An 18,050-nucleotide genomic window follows, 5' to 3' on the forward strand; every position below is an offset into this window, starting at 1 on the left:
GGGAAATCTTCAGCTATTACTTCTGTAAATAGCCTCTTGATATCATTTGTGTTGTCCCTTGTTTTTCCTTTATCACTATCAATCTTATGTTGTTTTTCTTTGCATCATCTTGCAACTGTTGAGTTGTAATGTCCTGATCTCTTGTTATTTTTTAAGATCTTTCCCTTCTTGTTCCCTAGCTGCCATCTTGTCTTCAAGGAAAGAGACATTGACACATATCAGTAGTTGCTTACACACTGGTATGAATCAATCAACCAAGGCTGTCTAGCCTCAGAGACTAGGTTCTTAAGCCCTGTACATTGCTTTTTAAGCATTCATTCACTCAACAAAGCTTTGATTAGCAAACAGTATGTGCTCACACTGGCTCTAGATGTTATTATGAACACAACAGAGACTAAAACTATGTTCTTCCTGTCATAATTTACATTCTAGTGGAGGATTCAGGCAAGAACCTAGCAACTGAGTGCCATGAAGAAAATTAAAGTAGGGGAAAGAATAGAGGATTTATTAGAATACTCTTGTACAACATTTCAAAATCCCTTGGAATTGCTCCTTATTCCAGACAGAATTGTGGTGATGGGTGCAATTCATCAGTTGGCTCAGAATGACACTGCCTTGTAACAGGTATGTAACCTTGCTTCCTGAAACCAGGATTTTATAATAATTTTTTAGATAAAAGAGCTTTTATTTTCATTTTTCACTGAGTCTCACAATTTATGTAGCCATTCCTGCATGAGAAATAGGCAGCTGATGAGAAAATGCTTCCCCCTTTTTTGACCACCAGGCGATGTTAGATAGCCATCAGAACTGAATAAACAGTTGCCCATAGCCCTGGTTAACTCTGTAAGTAATCCTTATACTGGATTTGCTTCCCTCCCTGCTGTGGTTCCCTTGTATTTTATGTCTCCTACTTGAGATAATATTCTCAAAGAAACAACTTGCACAAAAGCTATTGTGTTCAGAATTTAAGCAAAGATCATTGAATAGTGCTCTTGGCAGGTATTTGTGTGAAGATCATTGCAGCCAGTGGGCAATATTCAATGCAACTGCCCTGAATTAGGGGCATTCCTAAAGTGTTTGAGGAGCAGTAAATGAGCCACTATGCCTAGAGTGCAGTGAGCAATAATAAATGACAGCATTAAGAAATGAAGCTTATGAGGTCACGAAGGGGATTCATGATCACCATAAGCATGGTGTTTTTAATCTGAGAGAAATGAGGATTTATTGGAGGTGCATACTATCAGAGAAGTGTTATAATTTGAGTTAAGTTTTTAACAGGTCATCTGGCTGCTATGTTGAGAAAAGATTGTAGAAAATTAAGGTCAAAGCAGAGAGATTATTTAGAAGCCTACAGAAACAATCCAAGTGATACCAGATTGGTAGCAGTAAAAATGGTAAGAAAAGGTTGGGTTCTGGATTATTTTGAAGTAGAGCCCAAGAAATTTCTGAAGAACTGGATGAAAAGTGTAAGACATAGATTGCAGCCAAGAATATCCACATAATCCTCACAATTAGGACAAAATTGTCCATTAATTGAAAAGTAGATGTTAAGGGAATCAAGTTTTCAGGAAAATGTGGAATGTGAGTTTTGAATATGTTAAATGTACATGGCTGTTAAATATTCAAATGAAGATGTTAAATAGAACCTTAACTACATATACCTGAAGTCCAGGAAAAGACGTGACTTAGAGACATAATAGAAGTGAACAGATCCCAGAGGGACTAGGGAACAAAAGACATTACTTAGAGACCTAATATTTTTGTTTTTGTTTTTGGTACCAGGGATTGAACTCATGACCTAGCACTTGTCAGGTGAATGCTTACATCACTGAGCTAAATCCCCAGCCCCTCTTGAGGCATAATGGAAGTGAGCATAATATCCCAGAGGGACTCGGGGACAGAACAGAGTAGGAGTGATTCAGGTAGGACACAAGATAATTGGAGAACTCACAAGGGAGCATTGGAGAAAAGGGAAAATGATATTCACAATGCAGAGTAAATTTATGTCTAGCTATCCATTTTTCCTTATACAATGAGAAATGATTAATCAGATAATTATAATGGCTAGCAACAGAGAGAGGGGTAATTACTACAGAAGTAACTACTCGTACTATGATCATTTGGGATTGACTTTATCCAGAGTCACATTTCCATATAAGGAGCTCTCAGATATGAATATAACCAGTTATGGCAGAACTATGTAAACAAGACAAAGGAATCCATCTAAAAAGGGCACAGAATTGAGACACATATACTAGGCTACAGCAACCCATAAATTAGTTATCCCCAAGGACAGCATCTGGTTTTGCTTAGTAACATTGACTCTTCTTCACACACACACAGAAGGAAATCTACTGACAAAGTACTAAAGACTTCAGAGAAGAGATAGAGGAAATATTTACATTGCTTGTAATCTTTAATTCCCAACCCAATCTTCCCTCTAGTCTGAGTCCCTCTCTTCAGCTATCCCACAAATTGAATATTATTTTTCTTTTCCCATTTCAAGCTGCCTGGCCTCACTAACCTTCCCTACTCTACTCACTCCTGCCCCTAACCCAACCCAACTCTAGCTCCTCCAAATTGTTACTTGACCTATTTTGACACAAAAGATAAAGGATCTCTGGTTACTACGATTCCTTGTGTAGATGGTGGAAAGGGAGGACTGGGGAAAATTATTAAGCTTATTTTTTTTCTTTTTGTATTAAGTATTGAGGACTGTATTAAAAGATGCAATCTCTACTTTCTTACATCCAACCAATATAAAAATGGCCTTTGTAACTAAGTGCCATAAGGGTTATGACAGAAATGACCACAAATACTATGCTTATGGCACCACAAAGTAAGAGCATACAATCCAGAAGGAGTAGTTGGGGAAGTCATAACATATATCCTGGGCAGTTACTGTGTGCCAGATGCTGTACTGCACAACAGTGGTATGGTAATGAATCCTATAAGCCATGCTCTCCAAGAAGGGCATCACTATCTGGCATGTTTGCTTTGTTGGCACTCTAAGCAGGTATTTAGTCTGCCTATTTGGCAAGCCCTTCATGCTCTCTGAGGTTGTCTTCCAACCTTAAACATAATGGACTCAATCTGTCGACTGAAGGCATCTGACCAGAGTTTGGCAAAACCAAGACCACATCCTGGAGCTTTTGGTTCTTATTACATGAGACTTAGAAATTCTAAGGGGCAAACAAGTGTTGACTCAAACACCTTGTTCTCACTACTCATTTATCAGCACAACAGTATTGTTAACAGAAATAGGAGACTATAGACATTGCACAGGCCTCTACAGAATTCTAAGGCCTATCTGCCTGTTTATTTTCACCTGCCACAGTCTTTGCTGAGACCAAAGAAGTCTTACCTTCATTGCAATTCCTTGGAACCACAGTGATAGTCTGTATCTACTGGAGGTGGAAACCAAGTGTCAGAAAAAATACTAATTTTATGCTGCAGAAGTAAATAAGGTAACTTTCCCAGAAATGTGTCATTTAAACTACCATGTTGTGACTTGCTCCTACTAACTGTTTATGGAACTCAAGCACTAGGAAATAAGTTACAGGCTGACTCAACTCAAGACTTCTGCCTAACAGACTATTTGTCCTAATTCCAATTCCTTTACAGAAAAATTGGAAGCCAAAAGAATTTTCATATTAATAGTGATTTTATCTTTTTCTTATATAATGCTTCCTTAGTGAAAAAGAATTGCAAATAAAAACTCCAACATCAGATCCCAGTCTTTTCCTGTGAGTCACCAATATTCACAGATTGCAGGGAAGGAGAACAAGAAGTCACCAAGAAGCAAGCCCTCACTGTGAGCCAGCGTCATTGGGCTGCCACAGGGGCAACAGCCAGACCCCAGCCTTTTCCCATGAGTCAGCTCCATTCATGGACTGTGGGAGAAGAAAAAAAGCCCTCCCTGGGAATCAGTGGCATGCACAGGCCACTGCTACTAGGAGGACAGCCAGACCACAGCTCCTTTAATGTATAGGCTGAGAAACAAGAAGACCCAACCTCCCAACCTCCCCAGCCACTGTAAGCAACTGGCTTATCCCGAGAAACACAGGCTTCAGTGATAGCTATTGAGATAAAAATACAATTTAATGTTTGTAGACCTGACTTTGCAGATCTAAAGCTGGTAGTCTGATCATCTATTTGGAGGATAACAATACACAATGTAGCATCTATGGGGGATCGCCCTTGAGGTAGTAGCCATTGTTAATTCCCTATTATTTTGTTTTAAAGTCCTGTATTATTTTCATTATTTTGTTGGGTTGGGTTTTATTCTGTTTTGTTTTGTTTGATTTTATTATATTCAATGTCATGGGAAGTTATTTCAAAGATAACAAGATATATTACAGTGGCCATTTGGGATTTATTATTATCTTGTTTTGAAGTCCTTTACTGAAATCATAGTTTTGTTTTTATTGATTCTGTTCCATTCCATTTTGTTTGTCATTATGTCTGAAGGTATAGGCAGCTATTTTGAAGACAAGAGGCATTATGGTAACTATGGTTGATTTCATAATGTTTGAAGTCCTGTATCTCCTACACTGGTTTTTTGGGCAGCCAGCACAGGCAGAGAGAACCAGCAGACCTACCTCCACCTACTGGATACTGCCACCAGAAGACTCCTTGCAAGCAGCCAGCATGGCCAGAGAGAGCCAGCAGACCCACCTCTACCTGCTGGCCCCTACCACCAAAAGGCCCCTTCCTGTGGGCAGCAAGTACAGGCAGAGAGAACCAAAAATCCACCTCTGCTTGCCAGCTGCCAAAACTAAAAGGCTTGTTTCCTGTGGGCATCCAGTGGGAATAAGAACATGCAGCCAGGTAAGCCCTGTGCAGCCTACCCACAGGCCACCATTGGAGGCCCTTGCTTCCATAAGGCAGCCATCACCCACCAGGAGAATGAGACAAATACACCCCGGTATGCCTGCCACCATCACAGGAGTCCCAGTGTAGTCATGCAGGCTGAGAGAAGTAGCCCCACCACCGTGCAGCCCTGGCCATCAGGAAAACCCCAATGTAGCTTCACAGGTCTGGAGAAGCTGACTCCACACTCTGCTACCTCCCTGTAAACCTAGGGTCAGAGGAACACAGGTGCCAGTCCTATTTCCCTACTCTGCAGAGGGGCAGCCAATGTGAGAAATGCCTGGGACTCCACAATCAAGCTTGTTGGGAGAAATCTAGGAGAATGTTATGACAAAGGAACAAAAGGCAACTGCAGACCTCCAGCTCACACAGAAAAAGTCTGGAAATGCAGTCATAGAAGAAAATGGAAGTCACACACCTGAAACCTCTGAGAAGATAACAACTGAAGTAAAGAAATTCATGAGACTTCAAATGTAATCAAATCATAAATAATGTCTCAAGTAAAAGAAAAAAATCAAAAACTTAATGAAAGAATTGCTCACCATATCTAAAGAAAACATAGATGAAAAAAAGAGGCGCATAAGAAAATGATAGAAATCTTGAATGAACAATATAAAAAGGCATTATAATGCCCAAAACAGATTCAAAAAGATCTCCAGGAAATTAAAAAATTGATCAAAAGCTGGTAAAACTGCTTGAAAGAGACTGAAGATAGACTGTCAGACCTTGAAGACAGGATTGCAGCTAGCAGTTGTGAAAGGAAAGATCTTTTAAAATTAACAAGGAATCGGGAAATAACAATTCAATTGCTACAAGGTGATGCAAAGAGAAATCATTTCAGAGTGATAGGTAACAGTGAAGAAGCAGAGGTCAACACAAATGAAATAAAAAGGCTATTTACAAAAATAGTAGCAGAAAACTTCCCAAACATGGGAAAAGAATCTGGTGTACAGATAAATGAGGCATATAGAATTGCAACTAGTCATATCAAAGTAAATCTACACCCAGACATATAACAATCAAGATCCCAGAAATTCAACACAAGAATAGAATATTAAAAGCTGTTAGAAAAAAGAAACAGATCACCTATAAAGGAAAACCAATCAGAATCATGGCAGACTTGTCAACACAAACCATCAAGTCAAGAAATGTTTGGAGTGATGTGCTTCAAATCCTGAAAAAAACCAACTTCCAACCCAGATTGATGTACCCTGCAAAGCTATCTTTCAAAATTGATGGAAAAAAAAGATTCTCCCATGAAAAGAACAACTGAAGGAATCCATGACTACCAATCCAACCCTACAGAGAGTGCTTAAGGATATTCTAGAGGGAGATAAAGATTATCATGTTTCCAGGAACAGCAACAGAGGAGGATTGCCAAACAAGATAGGCAATTGAATGAAGGGGAAAAGTGGAGGACCAACAGCAGGAGAATAGCATGGCAGCGACAAACCAATGTAAGCTGATTATAGCCAAATATGTAGATGGTCTCAATTCAGCAATAAAAAGAAACCTAAGGAAGTAGATTAAGAAACAAGATCCATCAACATACTGTATACAAGAAACACATTTAACTTGAAAGGAAATTTAAAGACTGAAAATCAAAGGGGAGAAAATAATTGTTCCATGCAACAGGAGCCCAGAAAAAAGCAAGAGTAACTTGCCTATCAACCACAGAATGGATAAGAAACATATGGTATTTTTATACAATGGAAAGATACCCAGCTATAAAGTGGGATAATCTTGAGGCTTTTGTAGGTAAATGGATGCAACTGGAGGTCATGTTCATGGGTGAAACAGTTTGAGCGCATACAGATGAACACTAGCATAAAAACAGGAGTTAGTGGGATCCAAAAACATAGTAGATATTATAAAAGTGATAGGGGAGGAAACACCTAGGAGGGGAAAGTGGTAACCAATATTAATTTCTTATTGTCTTTTCTTGAACTCTTGTAAAGTGTTTATAATTTTGTTAGGTTTGGTTCTGTTCTATCTTGTTCCGTTAGGTTTTACTATGCCTGATGGTATGAGCAGCTATTGTTTTGAAGTCCTATAATGTTTTCATTCTTTTGTTTAATTGGTTTTATTCTGTTTTGCTTTGTTTGATTTATTTAATTACATGTGATGGTATGGGCACCTACTTTGAAGAAAAAGACACATTACAGCAATCATTTTTCATTTCACGTTATCTGGTTTTTGAAGTGAGTTTGTGGACAATACAGGAATCCAAGCAGCCAAACTGATAAATTTGGAATTTTATTAGTTGAGCTCAGCGATCACCTGTAGATTTCTGTTTCAGAGTCCAAATGAGTGGTTCTGAACTAGAAAGTTACAAAGCTTTAAAACAGAAAACCACAAAAAAGACATCCTGTTGGAAACAATTTGGCTAGAATCTTACATTAATTTTTGGTTGACACTTGTGTCCTGCTTCTTTGTTGAGCTAATTTTTCTCTTGTGGATACAGCTCATTCTGCTTTTCTCATGGAATTTGTACCCTGAGAAATTTTTCACTCTTCTGGGTCAAACACAGGGCACAAGATGGCATTAGTTACGCCAAGTTACAACATTCCCCTCTGGGCTTAGTACATGAATCAAATCCTTGGTTCCTGTTCATCTTTTTTATCTAAAAGTTATCTTTCTCAGGTAAGTTTTGCAAATTCTCTTATAACCATTAATTTAATAGGTTGAGCTCAGTCTTCGATATAACACATTATACAGTTTATCATGCAGGGGCCAATAGTAATGGCCAGCAGAAAGAAAACCAGGGGTCCTGCCAGAGCCAGGAATAGGGTGGTCGGCCATGGGGTGGTAGAGAACAAATTCTCAAAATAACTCTGTTGATGATGTCTCTCATTTTTCCTATCATCTAGACACTTTCTGAGCTGATTAAAACTGTCTTTAATAACTCCGGAATGGTTGGTGTAAAAACAACAAGGTTCACCAAGTGCAGAAGGGGCTGTAGAGCCTGCAACTGCATAGACCACCCTATTTTAAGAATAGGAGGTCTGGACCTCACCGGTGCTGAAGGACCATCCCTGCCAGGGAGTTTAGAGACTCCTCCAGGTGATGAACATTTTGTTCAAGTGTGCCTAAATCATGGTCTATTTCTTTACTTAGTATCTGGTAATATTGATCTCCCACTGTGAAGGCTGTCACTCCTAGTGCTGTGGAACTGGCTATTCTTAATCCCAAAAGGACAGGAATTAGGACTGGGGCCCTCTTTTTTCTTGTAAGGTTGGGTAACCCCATATGTTCCCTACCTCCTCCAGAATACCAGTACACTTGGGGAAGAACATGAATTAAAATACAGAGTTCAGGGTTTGGTCCAGTGAAGACAGCCAGATGAGTGCATGGGGTGAGGCTGTTTGTACAGGCAAACCAAGTTCCTGGGTGAGGGGAGACCAAATGTTGGTTGAGAGGGTAGGAGACATTTTGTACATATGCAGCTGAATTACAGTTGATTTTAAATGGAGAGTGCTTCAAGGGGAAATTTACCGACTGAATACAAAGTCCAGAGCTGTGAATATTTTCCAAAGTGAAGGACTTAGGTCCCTCTCCTCACCATGAAGAGCCACAATCAGGGTTTGAGGTGTTTACCATCTGGATTTGATTATTAGTTCCAATAGTAACCCACATATAAGCTATACATATAAACAGACTTAGGACCCACATCTTTGGAGCTTGACTTTTAAACGGTCAGAAGACTTTTTGAAAGTCCACTTAGCTGGAGCCTCTGGTACTGCAGACTTGAACTGGGAGTGATTGAATCCAATGGATCTTTCTAGCAACCTTGAAGGATGTGGGATAGGGTCCTTTCTGTTGACATAGATTTGATTGCCAGGTTGGACTGCTAGAGGGTCATCAGTCTTTGGGGAACAGTCTGGTGCAAATTCTCTTATAACTGAACAAACAGTGGGTCAAGTGCATAAGGGGCTGTAGAGCCTGCAAAGGCCTAACAATTTCCCCATTAGTGACATCAGCCAACTTATCATCTTGGACATGGGGAAACAAAGGGGGTGATCAGCCATACATGGCCTCAAAAGGAGTAATGCCCTGGAGGTATCGGGTACTTCATGCATGCAGAAAGGCAAAAGGAAGGAGACTTACTCAATTTTTGCTAGTCTCCAGAGCCAGTTTTTATTTATTTATTTTTTTATTTTATTTAAGGAGAAAAAGAAAAAAAAGCAGAGAAAGGGTACAAGTTATACAGATTTACGGAAAAAAATTAACAGTAGGAAATCACTAGTTAATGGATTACATATTGTCATCTTAGAAATAATTGTTCAAGTTACAAAATTAAAGCATATAAAGTGGACATTCCAACAATGATACTGCAAACAGTTCTGTTCAATGATCCAACAAAACTCAGTAATATCATTATCTATCTTATATACTTAAATATACATGCAGTTATATCGTTTAGAGCACTTTCTTTTCCTCTCTTTTATACAATGACGATTACACATTTTGGGTTTTGTTGCTCCAACAGTTCTTATTACTTTGTTGGAAGAGAGTAGAACCAAATGTGACATAACAGAAGAGAGTCAGTCAGATCAAAAGGGTGGACATAATAGATAATGTAAAAGCATAATACAAGGTGATCAACAATGGTTACCATAATGCCTCCTGCTATCTCTAATAGAATTGCCTATATCATCAGTTATAATAAAATTGAACAAAACAGTAAAGAACAAAACCAACAAAACCAAAACATTGGAGAAATTACAGGTCTTCAAAAGTAGATAATAGTCAATCAGAATGGGCATCATAATGAATCCCAATATCTTCACAGCTGTTGTGCCTAACCTTTTGAACCTGGTACTATCAAGCAATACAGAATAGAGGAACATCAGTCAAAACAAGATGGTGAGAGCAATACAGGGCTTTAAATCAAGATAATGGAAAGTCAAAGTGGGTTACTATAATATATCCTGCTATTTTTAAATTTATTTTCCCTTAATTAAAAGGATAAAAATAAAAAAGTAAATAATAAAATGGAGATTGAGATAAAAGAGGGCATAACAGCAAAACAACACAGATCAAAACATAACCATTTAAGCAAAATAGTGTTTCACCACAAGATATTCCCGACATAAAAGTAGTTACCATAGTGTCTCTTTCCTTGAAATCTTTGAGTATAACTTCGTGTACTGTAGCATCAAATATATCAGAACAATGTAAAACCATTTAAGAGAATGACCATATTACAGGGTATTTAGAATCAACTAACAGAAAATGAACAATGGTTTCAGTATAATCTCCTTGTCTATAAAAGTTTTCTGCATATACTATCATATATAATAAAATCAATTAAGACACAACCTGTTTAGACCAAGGGAGACAGAAGAAAAAAAGCTTGATGTCACTTCAAAACAAGATGATACTAAATCAGTATTACCACTTAAGGCATCATTTTCTCCAAAATAGCTGTTCCTATCATCCAATCTTCTCTGCCTCATTTCTTTTGAGCTCTTTTTCTGTCATTAGTTGTCAGTTTGTCTTCTTCATTTTGTTTTCTGCTCCATTCATTGTGGCCTCTCTGCCACTATTTCTGGATTCTTCATATTTTTCTTTTTTAGAATATCCTGCAGTATTCTCTGTAGAGTTGAATTGGTGGTTGCATATTCCCCTAGTTCCTCTTTATCCTGGAAGCACCTTGTATTTCCATCAATTTCCAGGGATAGTTGTGCAGGATATATCAATCTTGGCTGGAAATTATTATCTTTCAAAGCTTGAATTATTTGCCCCCACCCTCTTCATGATTTGATGGTTTGTGCCGAGAAGTCTGCTGTAATTCTGATGGGTGTTCCCTTGTAAGTGATCTTTTTCTTGTATCTGATGGCTTTTAATATTCTGTTCTTGTATTGGATCTGGAATTTTAATTATTATATGTCTGGGTGTTGCTCTGTTTGGGTTGTAGGTTTTTGTTTATATTATCACATATAATAAAATCCAATAAGATACAACATGTTAAGACCAATGGAGACAGAAGAACAAAAGCTTGATGGGACTTCAAAACAAGATGATATTAAATCAGCACTAGCTATTATGATGTCTTGTTTTCTCCAAAATAGCTGTTCCTACCATCCAACCTTCTCTGCCTCATTTCTGTTGAGCTCTTTTTCTGTCATTAGTTGTCATTTTGTCTTCTTCATTTCGCTTTCTGCTCCATTCATTGTGGCCTCTTTGCCACTGTTTCTGGAATCTTGGTATTTTTTTTTAGAATGTCCTGCAGTATACTCTGTAGAGTTGAATTGGTGGTTGCAAATTCCCCTAGTTCCTCTTTATTCTGGAAGCACCTGGTTTTTCCATCAATTTCTAGGGACAGTTGTGCAGGATATCAATCTTGGCTGGAGGTTATTATTTTTCAAAGCTTGAATTATTTCCCCCCATGCTCTTTGTGATTTGATGGTTTGTGCTGAGAAGTTTGGTGTAATTCTGATGGGTGTTCCCTTGTCAGTGAACTGTTTGTTGTCTCTGACAGCTTTTAATATTCTGTTCTTATACTGGATTTCTGGAATTTTGATTATTATATGCCTGGGTGTAGTTCTGTTTGGGTTGTAGATGGCTGGAGTCCTGTATGCCTCGTACATCTGAGTATCTTTACCATTTGCTAAATTAGGAAAATTCTCCTGGATTATTTGTGTGAGTAGCTTTTGTAGTTCATTTGTTTGTGTCTCTACTTCTTTTTTGCTCTTAATTCTTAAGTTATAGATTCTCTTATCATCTTCTAGTCTTTGTATTATTGTTGTTTGTTTCTTTGTTATTTTTAAGAAGTTTTTCATTTCATGCTCCCATATTACAAGTCTGCCCTCCAGTTCAGATAATCTCTCCTTAGTATCTTTCAAGCTGTTATGCCAGTTTTCGATAGAGTTTTTAGTTTCCTGGCAATCTCTTTGAACCTGCTTCACATATTCTATGCTTTCTCTATTTTCTCCATTAAACAATTCTCCCCTCTTTTTCTGTTCTTCCATTCCACCATCTGTTTTTTCTTGGGTGGCACTTAGCATTTCTCTAACTATTCTGCTTATGTCTAGCTTCAGGTCATTAATAACTTCATTCCTGAACTTGTCTATGAGGCTCTGGAGATAGTGCTTTACATCTATTGGTGCTGCATCTGCTATTGCCTTTTTCTCAGGATTGGGGGCCGAGGAGCCTTTTTTGTTGCTCCCTCTTCCCATATTCTTTGTTCCTTATATATGCAAGCATATATAGGAGGCTCAGCTTCCTTCCCTGTCAGCCACAGTCTGATTCAATTGCGCCAGCTAGGTGTTCCCGCCCACCGCCCACTGCAGCACACCAGGAAGTTGCAGACCAGGCAGCCTATGTGGGGCCCGCCCCTCCAGGTCAACCTACCTTCAGGTGCTGGGACCTGGCTTGTGCTAGCCTACTGGGTCTCAGCCAGCAGTGTCACGTAGGCTAGGCACTGCTCACCAATCCCACTTAAGAAGGGGATACGTGACTGAAGTCACTGCAGAGCCCTGTTCCCGCAAGTCTGCCGGTCCCAGAATGTCCTCTGTTGGAGTTTCCTAGACCGTGGAAGAGTCCCAGTTTCTCTCACTCACCGCAGGTCAATGCACAGCTCCCCGCCCGTTCTGCTTTCAACTCTGTTCACCGATTCCTGTTCTCAGAGCTTCTGTGCATCTCTCTCCCTGCCGAGCCAATGTAGACGCAGCAGCAGTGGCGGGAAACCCAAATCGTGGCTTCCAATGGCTCTGGTTTCAGCTTCCACACTGAGGCTTTTCTGTTCCTGTTATAGCACCAGGATTGCATTCCCAGTTGGTTTCTGTCATCCCAGTTCATTCTTGGGTCAGCGGGGTGTATCTCCTCTTGCTTATGATTCCTTACTCCGCACTGTTCCTGAATTCTAAGCTGAGTCTTTCAGAGAGCCTCCGTAGCTGCTGCTATCTGTCCACCATGTTCTCCCGGAATTGAGAGAGCCAGTTTTTAAATAGGTTCTTTTACAGTCTTGTTTATTTTTTTCTACTTGGCTTGAATTTTGAGGCCAGTAGGCACAATGTAATATCCAATTGATTTCTAAAGCTGCAGCTAAATTTTGAGTGATCTGAGTTGGGCCATTGTCAGACCCCAGGGAGATGGGCAAACCAAATCAAGGCACTATCTGGTACAAGAGTTTTTTTTTTATTTAAAGAAAGATGAAACAAAATAGAAAATGGGCAGAAATAGTACATACTTTCAAAGAAAAAAGTAAACAGTAATAAATCACTAGTTAATGTTTGCATATTATCCCCCCACAAATTATTGTTCAAGATACAAAAGCGGAGCATATAAATGAGAATTCAACCACAGAGACTGCAAACAGTTCTGTTCAATTATCCAACAAGAACTAAATAATATGGATATCAATCCTATACACTTAGACATGTACTCATTTATCCATACCTTCATTTATGTTGACACCAAACAAAACATAGCAGATTAAAATCATTCTGAACAAAGCTTAATACTATTACTGGATTTCACATTATGACACTCCAGAATCAGTACTGGGTACTTCAGTGCTCGTTTTTTTCCTTCAAAGTATTTGTTCATTTCATTATGTAATATCAGCTCTCATAAACTGTTTGTTCCTCCCATACAAGCATGAGAGGCCCAGTTTCTTTCTTTGTTGGTTACAGTTTGTTTGAATTGCACTGGGTAGGTGTTCCTGCCCACTGCAGTGTACTAGCGAGATACAGATTGGAGCAGCCTATGCTGGGCCCACCCCTCCAGGTCAGTCAACCTGCTGAAGGCTTCACTGCATTACAGTGCACTGCCAGGCATAGGGTCTTGATTTGGTCTAGCCAATTGGGTCTTAGTCCGTGGCATTACCCAGGTCCAATGCACCCCACCAATCACGCTTGAGAAAGGAGTAGCCAGCTGAAGTCACCACTGCCCCTTGTTCTATCCTCTCATTCACTGGAGATTCTCTTCAAAGCTCCCCCAGACCAATGGCTGCCTAATTCCTGAATCAGGCATTATTAGGCATTACTTCTGGATCCGACTACCATAAGTTTCAGAGAGACAATGGCTTTAAACCCAGCTTTAAACTCTGCTGCCTGATGATGACCCCTCCTTGCCCCCTGAACATCTCATGGGGCTTCAACCAGACATGACAGATGAGCCACTGTCCGGAGTTCCATCGTATTTCTCCGATGGAAGCAGTCACATCTATCAAGGTAAGTGGGTTGTGGGAGCCGCCGTCACAGACTCTCAGATTCTATGGGAATAAACCTTGGAGCCAGGAACATTGGCCCAAAAGGCTGAACTCATTGCCTTCACTGAGGCCCTCAGATTGTCAGACTGATAACAGATATGCATTTGCTACTGCCCATGTTCATGGGGCCATTTATCAAGAATGAGGTTTATTGACTTAAGGGGGCCAAAATATCAAAAATGCTCCCCAAATTTTGGATTTGCTAGCTGTCATTTGGATGCCAAGGAAGGTGGCTATTAAATAATCTAGCAGACACCACTGCCCAAAAAGCAGCCACAAAATCAATGGGGATTCGGGGCTGGGGATTTAGCTCAGTGGCATAAGCACCTGCCTTGCAAGCAGGCAGTCATGAGTTCGATCCCTGGTACCGATAAAAATGAAAAAGACAAAAAGAAATCAGTGGGGATTGGAAGGAGGAGCAAAGATGGTGGATAAATAACAACTGGCTACAGAAGCTCCCTGAGATAATCAACTTAGAATTCAACATAATACAGAGTGGAAGCCCCAAACAGAGGGAGATGAATTCTCTCAACCCAAGAAGAAATTAAGGTGACTGTCCCACCATCTGAGGTCCCGCTGCAACTGGCAGATGCCATGACTTGCTGGGGTCCCACCATGACTGGTTAGGTCCTGCCAAGACTTGCCAGGGTCCTGCAATGACTGGCCAGCATCCCACTGTGACTGCCTAGGGTCCCACTGCGACTGCCCAGAGTCCTGACGAATCTTGCTGGGGTCCTGCTGTGACCTTGCTGGGGTCGCGTTGTGACTTGCCCTCCTGTCTGAGGTCCCCCTGCTTTGACTCACTGGAGGCACAGTTACATTGAGTTCGAGGGTCAAAGAGCCAAATGGAGAGCTGAGTTGGTGGGGAGCCTACATCGACTTGTGGTGATGGGAATGGAACCATTCCATAAATAGGGGGGCTCTGACAGATGACATTCTGGGACTGGGCAGGACTGGCAAGTACAAGGGGCAGCAATGACTTCAGTCAATTGTTCCCTTCCCAAACAGGATTGGTGGAGTGAACTAGGCCTGGGTCATCTGACCTGGCTGAGATCCAATAGGTGATCCAAGGTTAAGTCCCTGCAGCAGTGGCGTACACTAACCACACTCGCCCAGTGGGGCCTCCGAGGTTTGGTTGGTCCAGAGGAGAGGCTGCACAAAATAATACAGTAGTGCAGGCCACAGCAGCTTGACTGATCTGGAGGGGAGGGGACGGCATACACTGCCCCTATTTGCAACTCACTAGCACACTGCAGTGCAAAGGGTCATCTAGACAGGCCACTTTGGAAGAATTGTAACCAACAAAGAAAGAAACTGGGGCCTCCTAGAAGAAGTAAAAAAGATGGGAAGAGGAAGCAACAACAAAAAGTCCCCCAGGCCCCAACCCTGAGAACATTGACCCAGGACAGGTAAATACAAAGGAGAATGAGAACAGCAAACATGCAATATCAGACACAGCACCAGTGGACATAAAGAGATATATTTGGGACCTCATAGACGAGTTCAAAAGGGAAATATTTAGCCAAATAAAGCAAGATATAAGAAGATTAATAAAAGAGATACTAAGCACCCCTCAAGCAGACACAGACGGACGAAGGGAGGAACTCAAACACAGGAGAGAGCCATTTGGTGAAGAATATAAAAAATATAGAATATATAGAGCAGATTCACAGAGATCATCAGGAAATTAAAAACTCTATGGAAAGATGGCAAATCAGCTTGAAAGAAACTAAGGATAGATTATCCAAACTGGAGGGCAATTTTGCAATGTGGGAGTATGAAAGGGAAAAGTTTTAAAAAATAACAAGGAAACAAGCAGTAACCATACAAAGGCTAGAAGATGACAAAAGGATCTATAACTTGAGAATAAAGAATGTAAATGATGAAGGAGCTGCAAAGGTTATTCACAGAAATAATTAAGGAAAACTTCCCAAACATAGGAAAAGGAAATGATATTCTGATATATGAGGAATACAGAGCCATCTACAACCAAAACAGAGCTACATCCAGGCATATAATAATCCAGATCCCAGAAATTCAATATAAGAACAGAATACTGTTAGAGACAAGAAACTGATAACCTACAGAGGAAGGCCCATCAGAATAATGGCAGACTTCTCAACACAAACCATCAAGTCAAGAAGAGCCTGGAGCAAAATATTCCAAGCCCTGAAAGAAAATAACCTCCAGCCCACATTGATATACCCTGATAAACTGTCTCTAGAAATTAATGGAGAAACAAGATGCTTCCAAGACGAAGAGGAACTTGGGAAATTTGCCACCACCAGTCCAACTCTACAGAGAATACTCCAGGGCATTCTGCAGAGAGAGAGAGAAGTACTAGGATTCCAGGAACAGTGGCAGAGAGGCCTTAATGCATGGAGCAGAAAACAGAATGAAGAAGATAAGCAGACAACTGATGGCAAAAAAAAGCATAACAGAAATGAGGCAGAGAAGATTTTATTCAAAACTGATATGATTGATAGTATCAAGTCTGAGAGTATAGGCGGCTACACTGAAGATGACAAGACTACAATACACATTCTGGTTTGATAACTGCCAGTTTTTGAAGTTCTATACTATATACAAAGTTGTGCTTTTATTATTGTTATGTACTTACATATTCAATTATACTATGTCTAATGATATAGCCAATTCTATTGGAGATAACAAGAGACAACACAGGAACTATGGTAGAACGATTGGTACAATGGTCTTATATGTTTATTTCATTTCATGTGTTTATAGGAATATGTTTTGTTTTGCCTTGCTTTGTTTTGTTTCACCCTCTAATATAGAAAGGATAATATAGAAAGGATAGAAATACATATTAAGACTCATGCATGTTGGGGCTGGGGATTTAGCTCAGTGGCATAAGCGCCTGCCTTGCAAGTGTGTGGTCATGAGTTTGATCCCTGGTACTGGTAAAAATAAAAAAAAAAGACTCATGCATGTGTAGAGTCTATAAAGAGTTTATGAGAACTGATCGTATGATGCATGATGAAATGAACAGACACTGTGAAGAAAAAGAGACACTAAAATACCCAGTGCTTATCCTGGAGTGTCATAATGTGAAACCCAGTAATAGTATTATTATTTGTTCAGAGTGATATTAGCCTGCTTGGGCTTATTCAATCTCAACATAATTGAAGAGATGCATGTATCTTTAAGTGTATAGGCTTGATAACCATATTTCTAAGTTTTTGTTAGATAGTTGAACAGAATTTGTTGCAATCTCACTGTTTGAATCTCCACTTTATAAGCTCCACTTTAGTATCTTGAATAACTATTTGTAAGAGGACAATCTGTAATCTTCAACTAGTGATTTTTAACTGTTTATTATTTTCTTTGAAATTATGTATTATTTCTACCCATTTTCTGTTTTGTTTAGACTTTTTTAAATTAAATTTTTAATAAAAGACAGTACAGTACCCAGTGCTGATCATGGAGTGTCATGATGTGAAATCCAGCAATACTATTATTTTCTGTTCAGTGTGATTTTAATCTGCTTTAATTTGTTTAATCTAAACAAAAATGAAGATATGGCTAACTGCATGTATCTTTAAGTGTATAGGATTGACAACCATGTTACTAAGTTTTTGTTGAACAGTTGAACAGAACTGTTTGCACTCTCACTGTTTGAATTCCCACTTTACACATTCCATCTTTGTACCTTGAACAACTATTTGTAAAACGACAATATTTAAACATCAATTAGTGATTTCTTACTGTTTATTTTTTTCTCTGAACATATGTATTATTTCTACCTATTTTCCGTTTTGTTTAGTCTTTCTTTAAATAAAATTTTTTAAAAATCATTGGGGATTGAGACAGCCCCAGCATTGCTACTGATTCCACCTACTGTTTCAGAGCCCTTTTGCATTCAAATCACTTGCATTTGGCAGCCCAACTCTGAACAAAGCCTGATATCCTCAGGGGCTGGTACCAACTGCCTGATAAG

This window comes from Cavia porcellus, unplaced genomic scaffold, assembly GCF_034190915.1.
Source record: "Cavia porcellus strain 051 isolate PalLab524CR breed Dunkin Hartley unplaced genomic scaffold, mCavPor4.1 scaffold_3, whole genome shotgun sequence".
Taxonomy (NCBI): Eukaryota; Metazoa; Chordata; class Mammalia; order Rodentia; family Caviidae; genus Cavia; species Cavia porcellus.